Source organism: Perissodus microlepis, chromosome 17 (genome assembly GCF_051167445.1).
Source record: "Perissodus microlepis isolate ML-2025 ecotype Zambia chromosome 17, ASM5116744v1, whole genome shotgun sequence".
In the NCBI taxonomy this organism is placed as follows: Eukaryota; Metazoa; Chordata; class Actinopteri; order Cichliformes; family Cichlidae; genus Perissodus; species Perissodus microlepis.
The window spans coordinates 30,145,505-30,168,436 of NC_140477.1; the positions used below are offsets into that span (position 1 = coordinate 30,145,505).

The 22,932-nt window shown below is 39.8% G+C and overlaps 1 long non-coding RNA gene across 1 annotated transcript; it reads left to right on the top strand.

The window, feature by feature from the left end:
* The first annotated feature begins 18,811 nt into the window (after nucleotides 1-18,811).
* LOC146369868 (uncharacterized) lies at nucleotides 18,812-21,304 on the top strand. The gene is made up of 3 exons (XR_014797455.1): nucleotides 18,812-19,036; nucleotides 20,141-20,252; nucleotides 20,982-21,304. It is a non-coding gene; the product is annotated as an uncharacterized LOC146369868 (long non-coding RNA).
* Nucleotides 21,305-22,932: the final 1,628 nt, after the last annotated feature.

Genomic DNA, 22,932 nt, shown 5'->3' on the forward strand with positions numbered 1-22,932 from the left:
TCCTCCAGAAGGTTTGCCAATTATCTATGAAGCCCACATCGTTTCTGGGACACCACTCAGACAGCCAGCAATTTAAGGAGAACATGCGGCTAAACATGTCACTCCTGGTCTGATTGGGGAGGGGACCAGAGAAAACTACAGAGTCCGACATTGTTTTAGCAAAGTTGCACATCGATTCAATATTGATTTTAGTGACCTCCGATTGGCGTAACCGGGTGTCATTACTGCCGACGTGAATTATGATTTTACTGAATTTACGTTTACCCTTAGCCAGCAGTTTTAAATTTCCTTCAATGTTGCCTGCTCTGGCCCCTGGAAGACAATTGACTATGGTTGCCGGTGTCTCTAGCTTCACATGTCTGAGAACAGAATCACCAATTACCAGAGTTTGACCCCCGGCGGGTGTGTCACCGAGTGGGGAAAAACGGTTAGACACATGAACGGGTTGGTGGTGTACCTGGGGCTTCTGTTTAGGACTATGCTTCCTCCTCACCGTGACCCAGCCGCCCTCTTTCCCCAGCTGCTTGGGGTCTGCCGGGGAACAGCTAGCGGGGCCTACGCTATCTTCGGCTGCACCAGCTACAGGTGCCTGGCTAGCTACGGGTGAATGAAGGGTGCGAAGCCGAGTCTCCAATTCAGTAATCCTGGCCTCCAGAGCTGCAAATATGCTACATTTGTTACAGATATCATTACTGCTAAAGGAGGCCGAGGAGTAACTAAACATCTGACACAATGAGCAAGAAAGTGCAGGAGGGACAGGTGAAGTAGCCATGGTGCTAACGAGTCGGCTACGAGCTAAGCTAAGCTAGCGAAACAGTACAGAGACAGTGAGTGAATACTTTGGCTATAAATTAGGTAGTGAGTACACAGAAAGTGTGCTTCGGATGAAGCGCGTGAAGATTATACTATGAAAGAAGAATGTATTTAAAAGTTGTTGATTAAATTGCTAAGGAAATAAGCTACTCAGAAACACCACTGTGTTTGAGCAGGAACAGGAAGTGATACTCTACCGCAGAGCGAGCGTTTTGAGATCCCTTCCCAGACGCCTTAACGCCCACTCACATCCTGGGCCATCTGACCTCAGGAATTCGCATGATAAGGTGGGGCCAGGTTTCACAATGAGCTCACCCGAAACTCTGGCTGATTGGGACCCACACCCAGTTTCACACCTTGGCTCAGGCAATTAGAGGATCATCAGGGGGTCCTTTTGTCCCTCTGTGGGGGGATACTCCCACTAGGTTTATATCTGGGACTCTCCACCATTTGACCTTAGAACTGAAGAAGCTTCTCGGATGAGAGGTGAAACGTCTTCAAGTAACTTAAAGAAGTCCAGACGCTTTTCTTTGCAAGCTCCTTTGACTACGATGACCTGGATGACTGAGAACCTTCACAGACATATGTCTCTGCTATATTCACAACAGAAAAATGAAAAAGATGAAGCACAAAGAGATAAAGATGATAAAAATTTAAAGAAAAAATGAAATGAAAGAGGAAGTGGATGGTCTCCTCTTTCAGAACAATGGAAATTCAGAGCAGCAAGGTGTAAGCAGGTCATCAGCTTCAGGGACGACCTGCCATTGCTTCATCAAGGAGAATCCCAAATTAAAAGGGTATTGATTTAAGTAGATTTGTTGCTCTATTGCTTCCGGTTTTACTTTCTTTTTTCCTGCCACTTGCTTGCTACCTGCTTTTCTCAATATCTTCCTCCTTTGTTTTCTGTTCTCAAACTGATCTCCCTGTTGGAGCTCAGTCTGGGGGGAGTTTTTTTTTTTCTCCTTATCTTTCCTCATGTTGTGCATTTTCCATCGTTATACCTCTCTGACCTGTCTTCCCCATGTGATGTTTTTGTGCAATGTATGTATGGTCGGAGGGTAAGATGGCGCCGCCATTGCGTGCAATTGGTTGGCAGCCTTAACATGAAATTTCCCAATAAAGTTATCTTATCTTATCTTCTCCATCTTTATCTTCATCTTTAATCTCTCTCCTTGCCCCCACCCCTCTCTTTACACCTATTTTTCCTCTCCCTATCCCCCTCCGTACATGTCTTCTTCCCTCCCTCTCTTTCTATCTCACATCTGGGAGTAGAACAAGAAACTCTACTAACTTGCAGTTATGTAGTTATAGGTTTAAGTTTCTGGGTTACTGGATATGCCATGATGCGCCCAGCACTTCTTCTCCACTTCTGTTGTTTCACTCCCAGTGTGTTTATATACTAATACTGCATGCCATTAACCTTTAAGTCATGGTCCCTAGGATCTGTAGGATGTGTTGTGTTTTGCTGCCAAAAAACATTTTGCTGTTTGTATTTGACATTGATATTAGTAGTCATGGGACAGAATTTTATGCCTTTTAAAAATGTTAATGCCTAAATGATACAATTTGAATAGCGAATGTATTTTATTCAAAATTGTAGATTTTAGATGATGCTTTCATTGTAGAACTTCCAACTTTCCATCCATCCATCCATCCATCCATCCTCTTCCCTTATCTGGAAGCTGTTCTCACAAACATCAGTGTAATTATGAACAAAACCGGGGAGAGAAACAGTGTGCAATCCACCCTTTAACAACAATGGCCACGATCTTGAAAGTGGCCATTTTCATCTCAGCTACTTCACTGTCTGCTGCAAACTGCTCCAATGCAAGTCGATGACATCAATGTGAACACCACCAAAAAGCAAAGGTGTGATCCCAAGGCCACTGAATCTAAGAGAAAAGGTTTGAAATAAAAAGAAAAGCTGGCATACCAGAAGAAGGGGAAGAATGGAAAAAAATAAATCTCACCACACTACCTTAAGATGTTTTCAGTTACCATCAGACAAACCTAATGGGGCTATAGCAGCTGATCATTTACTTCAAAGTGCATCGCCAGTAAAACTGAATGTTACCTTTAAATTAGTGACAGAGCTCTACCAGCTACAACTGATGTAACAGGTAATGCAAAACCAAGACTGTGATGTTACAGCAATGGAGACTTTAAATATAGCTTGTTTGGACTGTTTTGTATCTAAAACCATACAGTACAGCGAGAAAATAAAGCATTCTGTGTAAGTGGTAGCTGAAGTTGTTAACTGCTCTTAGAACAACTTTTCCAGTTTCCTTGGCTGTGTATCAACTGATCTTTCTACCTCATCTAACTCAAGTACATGATAAAGGGGATTAGTTCCTCTCTTTGTGTCTAAAACACAGGCAGAGCTGACTGCATGTACTGATCTATAGACATGCACAGGACTGGTGGACCATTTCAGGATTAGAGCACAAGAGTGAGTTTTTTCTCAGTGGTGTCTGTGCAGGCTAAAAGCTGCTATAACAATAACTGTTTTTCAAGACTCTTAAGCTGTTTCTAAAACATGTCACCAGACAATGAGAGGCCAGAGCAGTACTCATTGCTAAATTATGTAATGTAGAGTTTCTTGCGCTACTTTGGTCTGAAAGAAAAAAGAAAAAAAAAACCCACAGATTTTTAAGAACATGCATTATATTGTCAAAAATATTTACTTCACATGTATATGAACTGGAGTGACGTCCCATTCTTAATTCATAGGGTTTAATATGATGTCAGCTGTAACAGCTTGAACTGTTCTGGGAATGCTTTCCACAAGCTTTAGGAGTGTGTTCATGGGAATTTTGGACCATTCTTTCAGAAGTGCATTTGTGAGGTCAGACACTGATGTTGGATGAGAAGGCCTGGCTCACAGTCTCTGCTCTAATTCATCACAAAGGTGTTCTGGTTGAGGTCTTTATTGACTGTGCTTTGTGCAATGATGTACAGTCATGTTGGAACAGTAAGGGCGATCCCCAAACTGTTCCCACAAAGTTTGGAGTATGAAATTGTCCAAAATGTCTTGCTTTACACATTGCATCCAATATTTTGCATTGCACTTGGTGATGTAAGGCTTGTGTGTAGCAACTCTGCAGTTGCCTCAGCATCCGCTCACCGTACACACAAACCCCATGACTGGACTGGTTACAAAGGTGCATCTTATCAAGGTACCACCCTAAAATTCACTGAGCACCTGAGAGTGACCCAATCTTTCACAAATGTTTGTAGAAGCAGTCTCCGTGCCTAATCTTAATTTTTTACACATGTGGCCGGGGAGGTGATTAGAACAGCTGAATTCAGTGATTTGAATGGCTGAGTGAATACTTTTGGTAAAAGAATGTATATTTATGACATGATTGTTGTAAGAAAATCAGGTCACTGTTGTCAGATTAGCATGGGTACAAGTCAGTTTTGTATCTTTTTCATTATATTATAATTTATTTATCCTGATGTTAATGTCACTGACATCAAAATTGTCCATTTCAAGAGTGACCTGTGCGGAGCGCCATGCAGATGCTATGTTATGTTTGTCTTGTGTAGGATATACACTACCTAGCTCATCAGCAGCTGCCTTCCTGCAGTGTGTGCTTTCAGTGCTAATTGTAATAATATGTAATATGTTACTGCATAGCTGACTTTAAAATGATATTAATGTTGATGTATGATGTTATGTCATGATTTAATGCCAAACACATGGTTTGTGCTTCGTGCTTGTCACCTCAGTGTGATGAACCCTCTGGTGGACTTAACTGCATGTCAACACATTTAACCCATCTGGCTTTTGGCATTCCCGCTGGGTTTAGAGCAGTGAGGTGTGCTGGTGAGCATCACATAAATCACAGCAGAGGATGTAATCATCATGCAAAGCTGATCGCAAGAGTCAGAGGGGACGCCTTGTTTGACTGTAGATATCGTATGTGAATGTGTCAGGCTTTCCAGGGGTGGCTGTAGACCACACACGCACATGTGCACACACACACACACACACACACACACACACACGATTATCTGACTATCAATGTCTCCTCCTCTATTATTAATGCTCCTCATAACCCTCCATCCATCCATTGCTGGCTTAGACTATATATTATGAAGCTGTTTAATGAAACATAAATGGATGCGGTGGAGTTACAATAACATGCCTCTCTGACTTCGCCTCTGACGGAGAATCCTGACGGTTTTGTGGGGTGAGCCGCTGCAGCTGAATGGGCTATAAGAACTTATTACTAATAAAACACAATATCTGTCAGAAATATCCTCTTTAGCACTGAAGATATTAAGATGTGAATCATTCATTTCCTCCAAATACAAAAAACCTAATTGAGTCTCCTTTAGCATTTCCATTATTCATGTTTCTGTGGATTGTGGTCACATTTCCAAGGTAGGGTGGGAATCCAGAAGATCAGTGTAATTACAGTATGAGTAATGACCCAGCAGTGACTCAGACAGTGGTGATTTTCTCCCAAGGTCCCATGCATTATTTTGCTCCTTTATTCTTCAGCTTCTCGACCATACCAGCTACCTCGTATATCACACAACTACTGTATTACTCTGCCATTACTGAGCTGCACCTTCAATAGGGATCTTCTGCAGAATAACAAAGGACTCCTGGCTAGATTCCAGCTTGCAAAGCGCCGATAGCGCTTTGGTGAGAATAGTGTTTATTACCTACCTTGCAGGTGGTGGGTTTAGTAGATATAAGTCTACTCTTATCAGTGGGAAGCACAAAGAGGTGAACAAAGTGGTGCCCTGAAATGTTTGATTTCTGACTGAAGATGTGAGTCACTGTTAAATATTTTTTTATGGTGGAAATGAGCTATAGGGAAAAATAGCAGCCAGATAAATTCAGTATTTTTGTTCTTTTTGACTCATCCATTAGGCATTTACAGCTGTATTTTCAATGCCATGACTCTATAGTCCAGTTCCAGTAACCATCATACCTAAATAAAGTGTGCCTTTTCATTGAGAACTCAATATATTATTTAACAATTCTAATAATACAAGCTATTTGTTGAAAAGGAAACTTTGGAAAACGTGTAAACCAGGCCCCGGTAGTACGATGCAACTTCAATATACACAGGGTGTCACTCTGCACTGTAAAATCTAATTAGTTCCCAGAAATAAAAAAAGAAAAACAATTATGTAAACTCGTTGCATAAAAATTTGAGTCAAGCTTAATTAAGATGACAAAGTTAGGCCAACTTTTTCATTTTGAGTAAATGGATAAGTGATCAATTTGTTAAGTTAACCTATGTTTTCCCTTGGACATTCAAATGAAAGGATTGGGACTAGCAGCATCTGACTAACCACAAATAGGAGCAGCTGATTCCACAAGGGAAGATAAAACTATACTGGCGATACACCCCAGGAAGAACTGACACGGATACAAAATCAACACAAAATATCTTTGACAGGAGTCTTTTACTAGGACTCCCCACTTCAAAAACACCTCCAGAGGCCACTGAAACAGTTAAGAATAATATTAGTCACATAATTGTATTGAAAAATACTCTCCCTGACTTAAATTAGCTATAGTAGAGAGTAGCCAGCACCCTCCTGTGATCAGCAGGATAGGCAGCATTAGCTGACTGGACAGAAAGAATGGACAGAATACATTTATTCCTCGCTGTATGGCCCAGAAACACAACAGTTCGACATCATCACCCAGACTAATGCATAACTAATAATGACCCACAGGCAGAAGGAATTTTCAGATTCCATAAAAGCTGAGATATTTACATTGTTTTTATCAAAGTTTTAAGTTGCTGATGTTTATGTCAAAGCTTTAGATGTTTTCTTAGCCAAGTCAACTTTTAAGTCTTGATAAAATTGAAACGTTATGAAAAAAATTCAGAAGAGGAAATGAAATACAGAGGTAACCCATTTTTGTACCAGGCTGTAAACATTTTACAGTTTATTTTTGCTCTAAAGTCTAAAGTATTTTCGCATAGTTTGGGCACTGACTCGCTTCTGCAGCCAACCTCAAGTGATTTAGAGGAATCTGCAGAGTTTGCTTTTTCTTTTCTTTTTTTTTTCTTTTTGACACCCAGAGTAAGAATAACAATGTCTGACTACCTCAGCCTGCGACTTGAAACATCCAGTGTCATTTTGGTTAGAGTTACAATCTATACCAATACTAATGTCCTTTAAAGATATCCATCTCATTATTTTTTTCTCAGCAAGTTGTCCCAATTAAATTTGTTCCAATTAAAATAGACTGTACATTGCTTTAAAATATAAAAAAATAATCATACCTGCATGTGTTTTTCAGTACACATTTCTCTTTCCACTAGCGGATAGCCCATTCATCATAATCTGGTAGCCTCTGCACAAAAGTAGAGAGAAAGAAAGAAATACTGTCAACGTCATCCAAAAAACTGTCCCGGGTTTCACTGTCTGTTTGATGGATGAGCCCATTTGATGCTCTGCTTACGTATCAGTTTCTCTTTAGCTACTGTCTGCCTCTGTTTACAGGTATGTAACATGCGGGCTGTTCTCCTGGGTTTTTTTGCACAAAGTTTATCCATCTGTTTGTGCACATGCTTAGACATCCGACTGTCTTGGTTTCCTAATAGAACAATATCCCATCGAAGGAGATCACTTTGACAGGAGGATGGCTGAAAACCTAGCAACCTTCCTCTGCTCTTCTCCCCCCGCTGACCTTTCACATCGACAGTATCAGCATTTATTTTGTCAGAGCAGCATTTTGAACTAGCATCCCATTTGGTCTCGCATTAGAAAGAAGAGAAAAAAGGCAGAAAGAAGGAGCAGACATCTGAGACAAAGGTGCTTCACAACATGGTTCCTGCTGATTAAAGAGAAGCAGGCCCGAGAGAGGCGAGCTTCAAAATCAAAGACACGGGATTAAGTTGACCTCAGAGGGAATCTCAGCCTAATGCCTTGGCTTTGTCCTGCTAGTCTTTGTCGGAGAGTAAACAGCTCACACAGAATTTCAAAGTAAATGAGGATGTATGCCTCGAGATTTTTCATCTGGATGCCATGTAACCAGCATCACAAGTTCCCGCTGAGTGCACCAAGTGACTATTTTTCTGCACGGATTAATTTGTTCTGAGTGTTTTATTTTGCTCGCCTACCACAGCCGGAGCTGTTTAAAAGGAGGACTCACAGCTGTCCTACGCTCTGTACCCATAACGACTTTAAGCCTCAAAACTAATCTGAGTTTCTCAGTTGAATTTCTTTATGACTGTGAGCAAAATGAGACAAATTGTGTAATTTTTCTGTACCACTAATCTCTCATACAGGGATTGTGAACTGTGTCGACACTGAGCCAGAGAAAAGTAAAAAAAGATCCAGGAAGCCCTCGCCTGTCTTTGTAACTAGACATATAATTACTTAGCTTTTAACACAAAATAGATTATAAACTATATTTAAAGAAAAACGTTAAAAACTTCAACACCATCTTGATGTTGATACGTGTGATATTGTGTTGAGTAGCTGACATTAAAAATGGTATCAAAATGCAATGCAATAAATTTCCAAATAATTCAAATGGAAATGACAGAATAGTAAAACAAAAATAAGACTTATAATGTGTAAACTGGATATCAGCTGTCAAAATGGTTGTGAGTTAAGAAACAGTCTGACCCACTCATAAAAGCCCAGAGGTCAGTACTACCAATTTAAATTACCATTTTATTTGATTTTATTTTTGGAGATATGCTAACAGGAAAAACAATGTGCTCTTTGAGGGAGGGCATGGGAACAGAAATAAAGAGGACTTAACCCCCGTGTAACAGTGACACTGATCAAGTCTCTGAAATCCCAAAAAACCTCCAGAGGATTTGGAACATAAGAGTGAGACTGGCTTGGTGAAGAAACTTTACTGTTTTGTCTCAGTGATACAACACAGAAAGTTAGCACGCAGCATTGATAGCCCCCAGGCACATGAAATGGAGACTGAGCATAACAAAGTAATATATGATCACACTAAAATCGTGTTTTATTATCATTTAAGCATCAGAATAAACTGCTATTTTGTTTATTCATAGAATAAAGCTAGAGAACATGTTGTAAAGGCTCACCTTTCAGCACATTCACTTCACCAGATGCACCTTGTTTCTTTTCCTCACCTTTGATTGGGGGTGGTGCTTGGCCTTAATTGCACTCACCTACCCCTCACTCTTTCTTCACTCCTACATGGGGCGGCAGCTGAGGTGAGTTTCTCTTTGAGTCTCCTGAGTTCATGTATCATTTTGAGTTACTTAAATCATACTTTATGTCCTTTTTAGAGATAGCAGTCCATGTGTCTTTCCTTTACCCGTTATCCAATAAAAAGACAAAACCTGCAAATGATTGATGACTGCTTATTCTCATTCTAATCGGATGAGCCCATGATGATGACTACTTAAACCCTGAACCTTCCTTCCTCCAAAACAGAACACAAAAGCTATTTTGGTCACAGTGGGGCTGAAGCATGACCCTGGACACACTGCCAGTCTGACAACAATTCAGAATGACCAGCACCATGTGCATGTCTTTGGACTGCTTGGGGGGAGGTGGTGTCAAACCCAGGATCTTCTGAATATGAATATATAGAATTTATTTCAAACATGCAAATATAGCTGAAATAACAAGAGAAAAAAAAACCCTTAAAAACATCAAGTTTTCTTTAATATCTCTACATGTATACCCCTTATTTCAAATTTCATTGCTTGCAAATCAATATTCAGAATTTAACATTATATGATCCATACATTTGTAACTATAATCTACACTCATATACAACACATAAACATACACTCATAAACCAATTTCAGCTTGTAAACCAAAACAACAACAAACTACATTTAAACATAAACGAAGCGCCCTGTGGTTAACACCCACTTAATCTCTGAGCTTATTTTATATCTATGTGACAAATACTTTAATGAACACTTTAAGCTTGGGTTACTCTTGCCTTGATCCATAAAAATGAGGACAAGGCTTCAATAGAACACAATGAGACAGCTCAATCACAGATTTCCTGTATTCATGGAATTTATTTTTAAACATCCGTGTGAATTTTTGTATTGATGTACTTTTCTTAATTTCATCTGTACAGGTGTTCCACACAATAACTCCTGTGACTATAACTTGTGACTTCTTATCACGAGGTGACAGTGCTAACAATATCATTGTACTGCCCTAAGAAAAAATGATTAGGGCTTTTGAGGCAAAATGATCTATTCTCAGTGGGTAAGAAGCCCGGCGTGCTGGCTTAACTTAGACGCCAAACTGAAGCTGCAGCTCAACCAGGTTAAGGCACCTGATCATTTGTCATACTATATATTATTAGTAATACCAAAAACAGAAAATATATGTTTCCATTTTATTATATTTTTACACATTTTTACTTGGGTTCTTAATTGATTTCAGTTTAATGAACTTGACCATCTGTAAAATAATCCCCAGACTCCCATTAGGCTTAAAAGAAAACAAAAGCGAGGGTAGTTAGGGAACGGATTCCCATCTGAATTCACATAATTTTTTTAAACCATCCCTCTCCTTTGAGACAGAGAGTTTTGAAATGTAGATTTGGCAGTTATTATTACCGCAGCATTTACATATCATTATATAGTATATGGTTCATATTTCCCAGAGATCATAAAAATGTAAATGTTGAAGTCTACCAGGTGTTTAAACGACCAATGCTTTCAGACGACCAGGAGTCATTAAACAGCCAAGAACTTCCTGTCTCTTGCTCAGTTATTTGTTATGAGATTCTCACACTGAAATCACATTTTCCTTGCTTTTGTGAGACCGTGCAGTGGTGCCGTGCTGCGTGAGCAGGAAGAACTTTGAAGGTGCAAAAACCATTTTTACAAGCAGCCACTATTAAATCACAAGTACAGCTTCATTCTGTGAATATGCACACCCAACTCTCTGTGGAAGGACACGCTCTACAGCAGCATAATGTATGTCGTATCTGCATTCAGTCCATATGCTCCCTCTTTTCTCCACTGGTCAAGAGGATAGTCAGCGGTGGTCTCAGAAGGATTAATTATAAACCCTCTAACAAAACAGGCTAATGAAAACCTGTCAATCTGTCTGCTCATCTTCTGATTCGCTGCCGCTCTCCTCCTCATTAGAAGAGCACGAGATAACAGAGATGAGCAGAGCTAACTGTCAACCCAAATCCATATTTTAGTCATGTTCGTGTTAAAAAGCATTTACTCTATAGTTGACTTCAGTCAGGTGTACTGATGCATGAGAATGAACACTGCTGTAAGGGCTGAAACTCAGGAGAGAGCTTACAGAATTATCATGCTGCATCAGTGATTTGGCGCTGTTTAATGATATTCTATACATCAGGAAAACACACACAGTTCGCTATCCCGCTGCTGTCCTCTGCAGCCTTGAGCATTTTTGCAGCTATGACTTCATAACGCTTCCTCATTGACATTCATTGGAAACATTTAGGTGGCAAACTATTGCTTGATGGTTTCACAGCAATGAGCTGGTGAATTCAACGTGGCTTTTAAAAAACTACTCAAACACTGTTATTTTGTCCCTGTGAAATGCTGGAAAGTTTTTGGCATGCTGTTTCGGGAGGAGGAACCAAGCATTAAGTTTCCTACAGGAATATTGATGTCTGAAAACTGTATGGTACATCTCAGTTTACTCTAAACTCAGGTGCATGTTTTGACTGATGAGCTCTTCTTTCTACAGCAACATTCCTCCTCCTCTAAAGTGCTCTGCTCAAATTAAAACTTGACACTGTGTGGTTTTCATGACTTCTGGCTAATGAAAAAGGTGGTGAATGCACTTCACCAAAAGTCAAAAGGCAGGTGCTGAAAAATGCAATGTGAATTATGTGGAATAGAATCTGCAGGATGTGAGAGGCCGCAAGTTTGAGTGCCAGGCAAGACTTTGTAATTTTCTATCAGGATAGATTCCAACTTTGAAACAAGGTGTGAATATTTGAGTTTTTTCATTTTCCCCCCTTCATGCCATGACTCTGTTACATGAGCTTTATGCTGTCTATCAGTGAATATGCAATCTTTTAGAAGAGATTTTTTCAGGACCTATTATAATTTTATATACAATAGAGCGACACTACTGTGTATAATCACCAAATAATGTAAGATTTGTGCCTTAGCTGCCTTACATTAACAGCACTGATGTGATTACCCAAATCGTTTTTTTCTCTAATTTTTAATCTAACAATGTGCACAAGCTCTTACATGGAAATGATATTTTTAAAGCTAAAATATAATGAATAAAACACATTTGATTAAGATGTCAGCTTACAACATTTTTGAAAAGATTAGTTTTAGCAGATGAATATTATGCCTCATTCATTTCCGACTGCCCAGAGAAGTCCAGTGTGCCGACTCAAATTGGGATATAAACATGTGAAATCAGTTTGTTCCAAGCCTAATAAATAACAGTTGAATACGTTTTTGACAGGTTTCTAAAATATTTGTGTGTCCTTGTTGTTATGACAACTTAAACTTGTTAAGAACTGTGCGCAGTCTTAAGCAAATCTGAAATCCATCCATCTCTTTTCTACCACTTATCTGTGTCTTGGTCACAGTGGCCATAATCTAAGCAGAATCACCCAGACCTCCCACTCTATGGCCACCTCCTTCAGCTCTTCTGAGGGGATACCAAGGCATTCCCAAGCTACCTAAGAAACATGGCTTCTCCAGCATGTCCTGGGTTTCCAAAAACCTCATCTAGGAGGTGAACAGAAGACATCCTGGTCTGGTGTCTGAACGTATTCTACTGATTCCTTTTGGCATGGAGGAATACAGAGTCCCTCTCACATGACCAAGCTCCTCATTTCATCTTTAAGGAAGAGCTCAAATACCATTTTCATGTCTACCCAAGTTATTCTAGGAGCTATGCTGTCTGGGCAATTTGCACCTTTACCGACAGAACTTTTACCTCATTTGAATCAGTAAAACCAGGATCCCATTGAGGGATTTTGTTATTATTTGTCATGGACTGCCGGGGCAGACCGTGTGGAGTGAGTAGAGGACCCAAGAGCAGACAGAGGCGAGGAGACAAAACTGGACTTAACAAAAGGCGAGCCTTTACAGGGAGTGCAGAATTATTAGGCAAATGAGTATTTTGTCCACATCATCCTCTTCATGCATGTTGTCTTACTCCAAGCTGTATAGGCTCGAAAGCCTACTACCAATTAAGCATATTAGGTGATGTGCATCTCTGTAATGAGAAGGGGTGTGGTCTAATGACATCAACACCCTATATCAGGTGTGCATAATTATTAGGCAACTTCCTTTCCTTTGGCAAAATGGGTCAAAAGAAGGACTTGACAGGTTCAGAAAAGTCAAAAATAGTGAAATATCTTGCAGAGGGATGCAGCAGTCTCAAAATTGCAAAGCTTCTGAAGCGTGATCATCGAACAATCAAGCGTTTTATTCAAAATAGTCAACAGGGTCGCAAGAAGCGTGTGGAAAAACCAAGGCGCAAAATAACTGCCCATGAACTGAGAAAAGTCAAGCGTGCAGTTGCCAAGATGCCACTTGCCACCAGTTTGGCCATATTTCAGAGCTGCAACATCACTGGAGTGCCCAAAAGCACAAGGTGTGCAATACTCAGAGACATGGCCAAGGTAAGAAAGGCTGAAAGACGACCACCACTGAACAAGACACACAAGCTGAAACGTCAAGACTGGGCCAAGAAATATCTCAAGACTGATTTTTCTAAGGTTTTATGGACTGATGAAATGAGAGTGAGTCTTGATGGGCCAGATGGATGGGCCTGTGGCTGGATTGGTAAAGGGCAGAGAGCTCCAGTCCGACTCAGACGCCAGCAAGGTGGAGGTGGAGTACTGGTTTGGGCTGGTATCATCAAAGATGAGCTTGTGGGGCCTTTTCGGGTTGAGGATGGAGTCAAGCTCAACTCCCAGTCCTACTGCCAGTTTCTGGAAGACACCTTCTTCAAGCAGTGGTACAGGAAGAAGTCTGCATCCTTCAGGAAAAACATGATTTTCATGCAGGACAATGCTCCATCACACGCGTCCAAGTACTCCACAGCGTGGCTGGCAAGAAAGGGTATAAAAGAAGAAAAACTAATGACATGGCCTCCTTGTTCACCTGATCTGAACCCCATTGAGAACCTGTGGTCCATCATCAAATGTGAGATTTACAAGGAGGGAAAACAGTACACCTCTCTGAACAGTGTCTGGGAGGATGTGGTTGCTGCTGCACGCAATGTTGATGGTGAACAGATCAAAATACTGACAGAATCCATGGATGGCAGGCTTTTGAGTGTCCTTGCAAAGAAAGGTGGCTATATTGGTCGCTGATTTGTTTTTGAATGTCAGAAATGTATATTTGTGAATGTGGAGATGTTATATTGGTGTCACTGGTAAAAATAAATAATTGAAATGGGTATATATTTGTTTTTTGTTAAGTTGCCTAATAATTATGCACAGTAATAGTCACCTGCACACAGATATCCCCCTAAAATAGCTAAAACTAAAAACAAACTACAAACTACTTCCAAAAACATTCAGCTTTGATATTAATGAGTTTTTTGGGTTCATTGAGAACATGGTTGTTGTTCAATAATAAAATTATTCCTCAAAAATACAACTTGCCTAATAATTCTGCACTCCCTGTATTTAGGGCTGAAAACTCACGGAAAAAAACAAAAGTAACTGAGGGAAAACCTGAACATAGACTGGGAAACTATGACTCTTACTGTGATTTTATACTATGACAAGGGGTAGAGGAGATAACACAGACGACGCAACACTGAACACAGCAAGACTGAGGACTAAATACACACATGAGGTGATCAGGGGAAGTGGAGACACATGAGGACACAGCTGACTAGAATGAAACATGATGACAACACAGGGGAGAGTAAAACTAAATGCAGTGAACAAAGAACACCAGACTCTTTCAAAATAAAACAGGAAACACAGAGATATAGACATGAAACGAACTTGACAACAAGAGCCACACAGACATGATACATGACAGGTAGGCGCACGAACCAGGAAGACTGAGTACAGGGGGAGATGACAAAAGGAATTTAACAAAGGACTAAACAGCAACCTGGAAATTAGCTAGATGAGCCAAACTGAAACTAGAACACCAATGAATACAAAATGATACATTAAAAAAAAACCCACATACTGGGTCACACGACCCAGTACCGTGACATTATTTGCTGCCTGCTTTGTGTGAAGAAAACAAAGTAATCATCATTAAAAAGTGTCAGAACTACTATCCAGGATGAAACAATGAACATCCATTTGTACATCAGGAAGCAGCCAAGTGCTTAGTTAATACCTCAGACAGCAGAAACCCAAGAAAGAAGAGGAGCAAGAGGAGGAGCCATCATGAAAGGACAGGCCCCTGCACAGTATGTACCATCGACAGATGGAAGAAGTGGCTGACATTCAGTAATCCTACTAGTGGATTGAAAGCTGGACTGAAAGACAGCACAGAGGCACTAATCATGTCAGCACAGGAACAAGGTCTGAGCACAAGATCCATAGAGGCAGGGGTCTATTACACCAGGCAAGACCCCAGGTGCAGGCTGTGTAAAGATGCCCCTGAGACAATCCAGCACATGGATACATGGAACGCCATAACCAAGCGGCTGCCATAATATACAGAAACATCTGTGCCGAGAATGGCCTAGAAATTCCGAGGTCAAAATAGGAGACGCAGGAAGTCACATGTCCTGAGACCAGGTCAAGCACGCAGGACCATGACAGGTTTTGCTATCATAATAAAACATATCTAGAAATGGTGTTTTTAATTTCACACAGTAGCTGCAACTTAACTACACATTGCCCTAAATGTTGCTTTTTCCATGGAATATTTTTGAGCTGTTGTGGAAAATGCTTCCGCTGCTTGTGGATGAACTTTTTCTCCTCATCTTCTTCTAGCAAACTCTATTTTTATCCTTACTCACAGAAACCAGTTTCCATATAACACGGTAAAGAAAGCTCCTGTCAGAGTAGAGACACTAGCACAGTGTTCAAAAGCAATGCCTGTAGGCTAGATCTGGGAGCTCTGACTGTGAGCAAAAGCTGACAGAGACGCAGAAAAAAAATCATGTAAATCCATTCTTCGAGGTTCCAGCTGAATCATACGATGACAAACGAAACAAACAGGACCCTGTAGAAGCAGGTCAGGAGGAAGCTGCCATTTAATTTCAGTCTCTTTATAAACACCATGCATGGTCAGAGAAGTTATCTGAAGGATACAGAGTAATTATTTGATAGTACTGAAATTGTATCACCCACTGCAGACTGCTGAGGTTCCCTATGGTCTGTTATAGTTGGGCTGTTTCATTCCAGGATTAAACAGGGATCTGCATCTTGCTATAGACAGTGACATCTATCCATGGGGCATTTGGATACGTGTTCACAGAATCGGTTGTTTTCACTTTGAAAATTTAAAAAAGTAATCTAGAGCCAGACCAAAATGTAATGGGTTTTTCCAATGGCTATGCTCCACATCTCTCACAAGGTACTCAGCTGAAATCCAGCTGGGTACCTTTTGCACAATCTTACTGACACACAAACAAATGGCTCTTTAAACAGACTCACCTTGGCCTTGAAGAAAAAATAGTGCTCTTGAATTTATAACTGGCTGAGATCTGTTCATGCAGCCCAGTTCACCTCCAGATGTGGTCTATTAAATTCACATTGTGTTTTTCACATATTTGAATTTACATCTTTGTTTTTCATTGGCAATTACTAATTTATATTAATGTCGTGATAATTGTACATGCGGCACAGAAGATAATAGAAGAAGATGATATATATAGGCATAGTTATCATTTTAGAGAAAGTTGCTGACATGTGGTGTTACATTAATATATATCTTTAATAATTGAATAACAAATAACTTTTCTGCAAAATACCAGCTATTGCTCCTTAGCATCAGACAGTTATTACCCATAATAATGTGAATACATCAACAATGTAAAGGCTATGCTGTCTTCCATCGCATTAGCTTACCTGATTGATGAGGAGGCCCGGATGCTGTTCATAGATTCCAGGATTCAGTAACACGGTGCAGATATTTCAGTTTCTTCTTTTCTTTTTGCCACAGAAAGGAACCTGAAAGTGTGATGAACATATTTGATAGTTACTAATATAAATACCAAACTCCTCTGTCTGCAGACAGTATAAGGCTCCAGTCACAGAGGCTTAGAGACCTCCTGGCAACAACTGTTACCAAGGGAAAAATGTTTATCCCTCAAGTGGCTGGTAAGTGGCTCTCGGAGGTTGTTGGCTGTCAGTGAAATCAGCTGCTAAATCCCCAGTCATGTAGGCCTAGAAATCAGTTAGTGACCCGTTGGGTATTTCATGGGTATGACCACATCATTAATTACTCAATCAATCTAATCTAATCTAATCTAATCTAATCTAATCTAATCTAATCTAATCTAATCTAATCGAATTAATCAATTAGTGAGTTTGTTTATAAAACACTGCATGTATATTAAAGGAAAACAAGAGTGTTAAATGTTATCTCAAGTGAAACTCACAGCAAACGCTGGAACAACATATGGCACTATATTACAGTTTATCTATTTAAGTCAAGTACTGTGTGTGTTATGCGCACTGTGTTTGGGATATTACTGATTGCAATGGCTGTCATGGAGTGAGATACTGGAGTTTGCAGGTCAGAGTTATGAACAGGAGTAAACTAGAAAATACCAGATCTTCTGAATCCCTGTTGGATAGTAGGTTAAAGAATGGAAATTTACACAGAGAGTGGGCTTGGTAAACCACTGTCTGTAAAAGTAAGAATCCCTGAAGGTCCATGTGTGTGCGTGTGCTCATCTTTAGTTGGGTTCATATCTGTTTGTCTAAGTCCTAACCTCTCTGAGGCACACATTGTCTGGTTTTTCTATATTTTGTGTACACTTCATGTTTTCAATAAACTATTTTTTAAGCTGTTTTCTTTTGTATAGTTTTGATTGTATTAGGAATAGTTTGACAGTCACGTTGGAGAGTAAATTTGGTCTTCTTCCAGCTTCTTCCAGACCCCCTGGCAACAAAACGTGAACTGTATATTCCATGGACTGGTTGGCGAGTAAATGCTGGAGGTTGCTGCCAATCAGTTCTCCATTTTTGGTTTGATTGACTTTTTTACATTTGACTACTGCTCTGCAAATAGTTGGCCAGTGTTTGCAAACAAGTTGGTGCATTTTTTAATGCAAACATGTGAAAGTGTCAATCTGCTAGCAACAAATCAATCACAAGAAGGCTTTTGGTGCAGCACTTTCTTTCTAACTGATATCATATAGCCACTGTTGGCAACCTTCAGCAATCAGTTGGGGAATACAGATTTTGCCTTAACACTTTAATTTGCCAGGCAGTCTCTGGGCTGGTGTGACTGAGGCTTGAACAAATGAGTTGATGTCAGCAAGAAGTAAAAAGCCCCCCAAAACAATAAAACACTGGAAACCTAATATTCCAAACAGCAAAGCTTTTGGCTCACAGGAATTTCTTCAACATATGTTTACTTCATTTGAAAGTTTGGCCACATTTGTTACGCACATAACGTCTCATTTAAAGGTCTCTTTCTTCCGGGAATTTCAGATTTTTGGACCTTTGCTGTCACTCGAATAAAAAATTTTTCCTTCCAGACTCTCTACTCTGTGTTGCTATGGAGACCGCAGGAACAACACGTTCTCACTCCCAACTCGTCAAACGTGTGACGCATGGTCAGGCTCCCAATGCTTCGCTTATGGACGCGCAGGGTACCCCCCTCTCGTCGAGAATTGACGTGCAGGGTCCTCTCATTGAATACTATAGAGCTCCCTAAACGTTGCTTATTGACGACAAGAGATTGCCGCGGAAGAGCCTGTTGTCCGTATATTTATACATTTCCAAAATCACATTGTAGTGACGTATACAGAACATAATACATTATATAATGTAAGCAACTACCTGAGAAACAGCAGATACAGCAGAGAAATTAATTATAGGCTATTACTTTTGTATCGTTTATTGCATTTATGGAGGGAGTGGTGCATGCTGGGTAATGGCACAGCTAGCGACTGGGTGACTTTATTCACCCGCTTCGGCTGTTATCAGTCCATACAATGGGCGTTATTAGCACAAATCAGTCCCATAGATATGGGCCATCTCCTGCTAGATTGTTCAGAAGGTTGTTATCATCCATCCAGATGGAGGATCACTAACAGGAGCGTGGAAGACTCCAGAATCCACTCTGGCTGGAATCCGGTGAATACAGCAGTACAGGTAAGACCATTTAAACGGACAGCATTTATAGAATGACTATTAAAAGTCAGCGAGTGTCAATAATGTTAATGTGGTTATGTTAGTAATACACCGAGTGCTAATATAACAGCTTTAAGATGCATTTGTAGATATTGTTACGTGTTTTACCGTCTTTATGGTGCTAGCTTAAAGTTAAAGTGTAAACGTTAGCTTATATTGGAGGAAAGCTGTTACTGGTTAAACGATGTTAGGACAGAAATATTAGCTTCTGTCATGACTGATGAAGTTACTAGTTAATAAAGTTTCCAGTAAAGTGATTAATCGCAACCACAGATTGACAGCAAATATCTCGATTAGCTTCAATGCATCTATAATAAATATGTGCAAGTTTCAGTGCTTCGTTTAAACTGTATGATACTTATACTGACCCAGGGTCAGTGTAAAATACAATCCTAGCTGTGTGAACAAAGCCTGGCTCCTTTAATCCTGCATGACAAACCTCAGGATGCAGGTTATTATTACTCTTTCCTGCTGGCACACCTGAGAGTCAGCTAGAAACTTACAGTGACGTGGACATCATGCAAAGACTGCCAGACTCTGTAATGCTGTAAATGATCAGTGACTCATGTTAACACTAAACTTTAAACAGTACCTCTGTGTCTCTGTGTGCTGAACATCTAGGATTGAGTCAGGCTGCATTGACTGTGGGACTTTAATGTGTTAAAAGCAGGTTGAAGACGGCTCAGAAACATTTGAAGATTAAAATTTAGCATTATGGCTGCTGGTGGTTTGTAAAGCCTCTACTCAGCTGTATTTTTGTTACTAATTTATGTTTGTTGTTGTTTAACACAGATTTCAGAAGAGCAAAGATGCTTAATAGTTTAACTAGATTGGAAATCAAAAAAGTCCAGATTCTTCTTCCACATAAGTTTCATTTGTCAGTGTGGGTCTGCTGAGTCACCTGAAGAACTCATTTCATTCATTCTCCACATGATGTTCATTTACAGAAATGTTTCACAGGAACTGATTCCTCCCAAAGGGTGAACTAGTGTGTTTCCATAGATTACCTCTGTATGAATGTACTTCTTAAATGAAGGCAAGTGTTTGTCCTTTTTTGTTCCTCAGGTACAGTACGTGATATTAAGGGCAGGCGGTCATCACTGGGGGAAGACAAGAAGCAGACGTACTTCCAAGAGGGAGCTGCAGTGAGGACACAGCCAGGTCACTGAGGTCAGAGGTCAGAATCTGAAACAGCTCAGGTTTATATTTTAGGGGTTATAAAAAAATCAAAATGTATTTATAAAGAAACCTTTAAATAATAGTCATAATTATGATTATTATAAGAAATATCAAACATTTAAGTGGATTTTCTGTTACACATATTGTCTTAGCCCTGCGATAAACTGGCAGCCTGTCCTGCCTTTGTCCTGTATCAGCTGGGATAGGCTTCATCCTCCCACAACCTTGAATTGGATACATTGTATTCCAATTATGTAATCTCATCATTTACAAACTCAAGGTATCTAATCAAAATATAAGTAATAATTATAAAATGGGAAAGCAGAAATAAGTATGACATGAATGTAAATGTGTGAGCTGACATAGAGGACAGCTACATGCAGTCTGAAAAACCTTTGTTGTCAAGTTTGCAGGTATATCAGCACGAGACATTCTTACATAGAAGAGACGTTAAAGTCTCTAACTCAGTGAAGCATTATTGGTCCAGTCTGTTTGGATAAATATAGTAAGTTGATGTATGTCCATTTATTGACACATTTTCTTAAGTGCTTATCCAGTTCAGGATCACAGTGGAGCTGCAGCTGGATATGTTCAGTAAATAAACCTTACAAAAGTTAACAATAAACCTGCATCCATGTACGTTGTTGTCCACAGGATGAGAAAATCAAGCTGGAAGACTGTGGAACATGTTAATAAATGTTTGTGTTTATCCCTGTGTCTTTCACAGGAGGCGCTGGAAGGTTTCCCTAATAGTTCCTGGTGAATCAAAGCAGAACCATAAAGGTTGCTGGACTGCATGATGGCCTTACCCCTGAGCAGTCATCCTGTTAAAGGAGGAACCAGTTAGAAGCTGTTTTCAAAGTAGCTGAGCAGATTTCATCTCAAGTAAGCGATTAACTGTTTGTTCATCTGTTCTGCCACTTAAAGAGCATTTAAGGACGTCTTTTGAGTGTCCAGTTGAATTAATTCTACTGGCTCTCATGGTCATTTGTGATTATGGACATATTTTTCATGTTCATCCAGCTATTTAGTAAATTCTATCTATTTAGTAATATCTGTCAGCTATACACTGTAATATAAATATAAAAATATCTAAATATCTCCTGCCCTTTATATTTTAATGATGTAAGTCTGTTATCGTGTTACATTAGCATTCCTCACATATCAATGAGATGCTGTACAGTACAATCCTCCTGACACAGCAGAGGGATAACGACGGCTATTCAACATTGTTACACGACACATTCAAGCTGCATGATGCAGACAAAGTGACTAAATCATCTTTTTTGTGGTCTATTGTCTTCAAACCAGCAGACAAAGCCGATGGCAGAAGATGTTTGGAGAAGAACTTCAGGCCGTGTACTGAAAAGGTATTTTTTTCTTGTTATCAAAAGACATTTGGAGTGACGGCTTCTACAACTGGTTGCGCTAAAGTAAAGCTTACAGTCTAAGAAATCACAGTGTTGATATTCAGCACAAAGAGAAAAGCTCACTTGTTTGAATTTATTTACAATCATAGTTTTTATAAATTCTGACTGTAAACAGCTTTTACAGCTTTGATATTGTTTGACACTCGATATCAGGTGATGGGATTTAATTTAAAGGTTTCTGTGTCCCTATGAGCCATTTACACTGACCAGTGTTTCACTTTAACTGTAACACATTCATTATTTAGTTCCAGCAGAGAAATAACTGAATGTAAAAATGGCAGCCCTCAGGCCAGGTTTATAGAGATATATGCATGCATTATGAAATTTATGTATCCCAGATAATTGTTATTCATCTAGTCATGGCAGACCCACCCCTTCCTCCCAAGTTAACTGCAACCCAAAAGAACTAGTGGTATTTACACACTCACAACCAGTGGGGTAAAAAGAGCCACCAAAAAGCTGTCAGCCACAGATGTGCTATAAGAGTTAGAAACTCTACTTATGGAGAAACTTTCTAAGTCTAACAGGGGACAGGTACTCCTGCCCAAATAACATGATATAACCCCACATACAGCCCAGCCATAAAATGAACCAAGTCATTTAGTTAAAGACAGCATGGGACCAAATGCATGTAACCAGCCTGCACCAATCTGGCATTTCTTCCTCCTGAATTAAATGAATGAATGGATGAAAGTTAAATGACTACAAACCTAAAGCCACTAGTTCCCACACTGGAGCTCCCTGACACTGTGTGTTAACCGTATTTAGCTTGTATCAACAGTTGTAACAGGCTAAGCCACCTGAGACACTGCATTGAATGATTGTTCCTGTCTTAATGATTTCAGCTGACTGGTTTCAGCTCAGATGTTCTGCTTTTTCATTTCAGTAGATCAAAGCAGCTCGTGCTCCTTCTGCTTCCATTTTAGAAGAAGAAGAAGAAGGCGAAGGCTTCAGCGAAGTGGTGTTCATGGTCTCAGTGAACAGTCACGGTCACACACTGCATGTGGTTTTAAAAGCAACATGTCTGTTCACCACAACAATGGAGATGTGTAATATTAGTGCAGCTACGGTTTGTTCTTGAACATCAGTTCTGTTTTCTACTTTGATCACTTAGACCAAAAAAGTGTTGTTTTCAGATTCTTTCTTTTACATCTATAAACCACCTGTTCATTTTTTATTACAATTAGTTTCACGTGAATGTTAGTGTTTCCTTTATGATCTTTTAATGCTTACACTACACTGTACAAG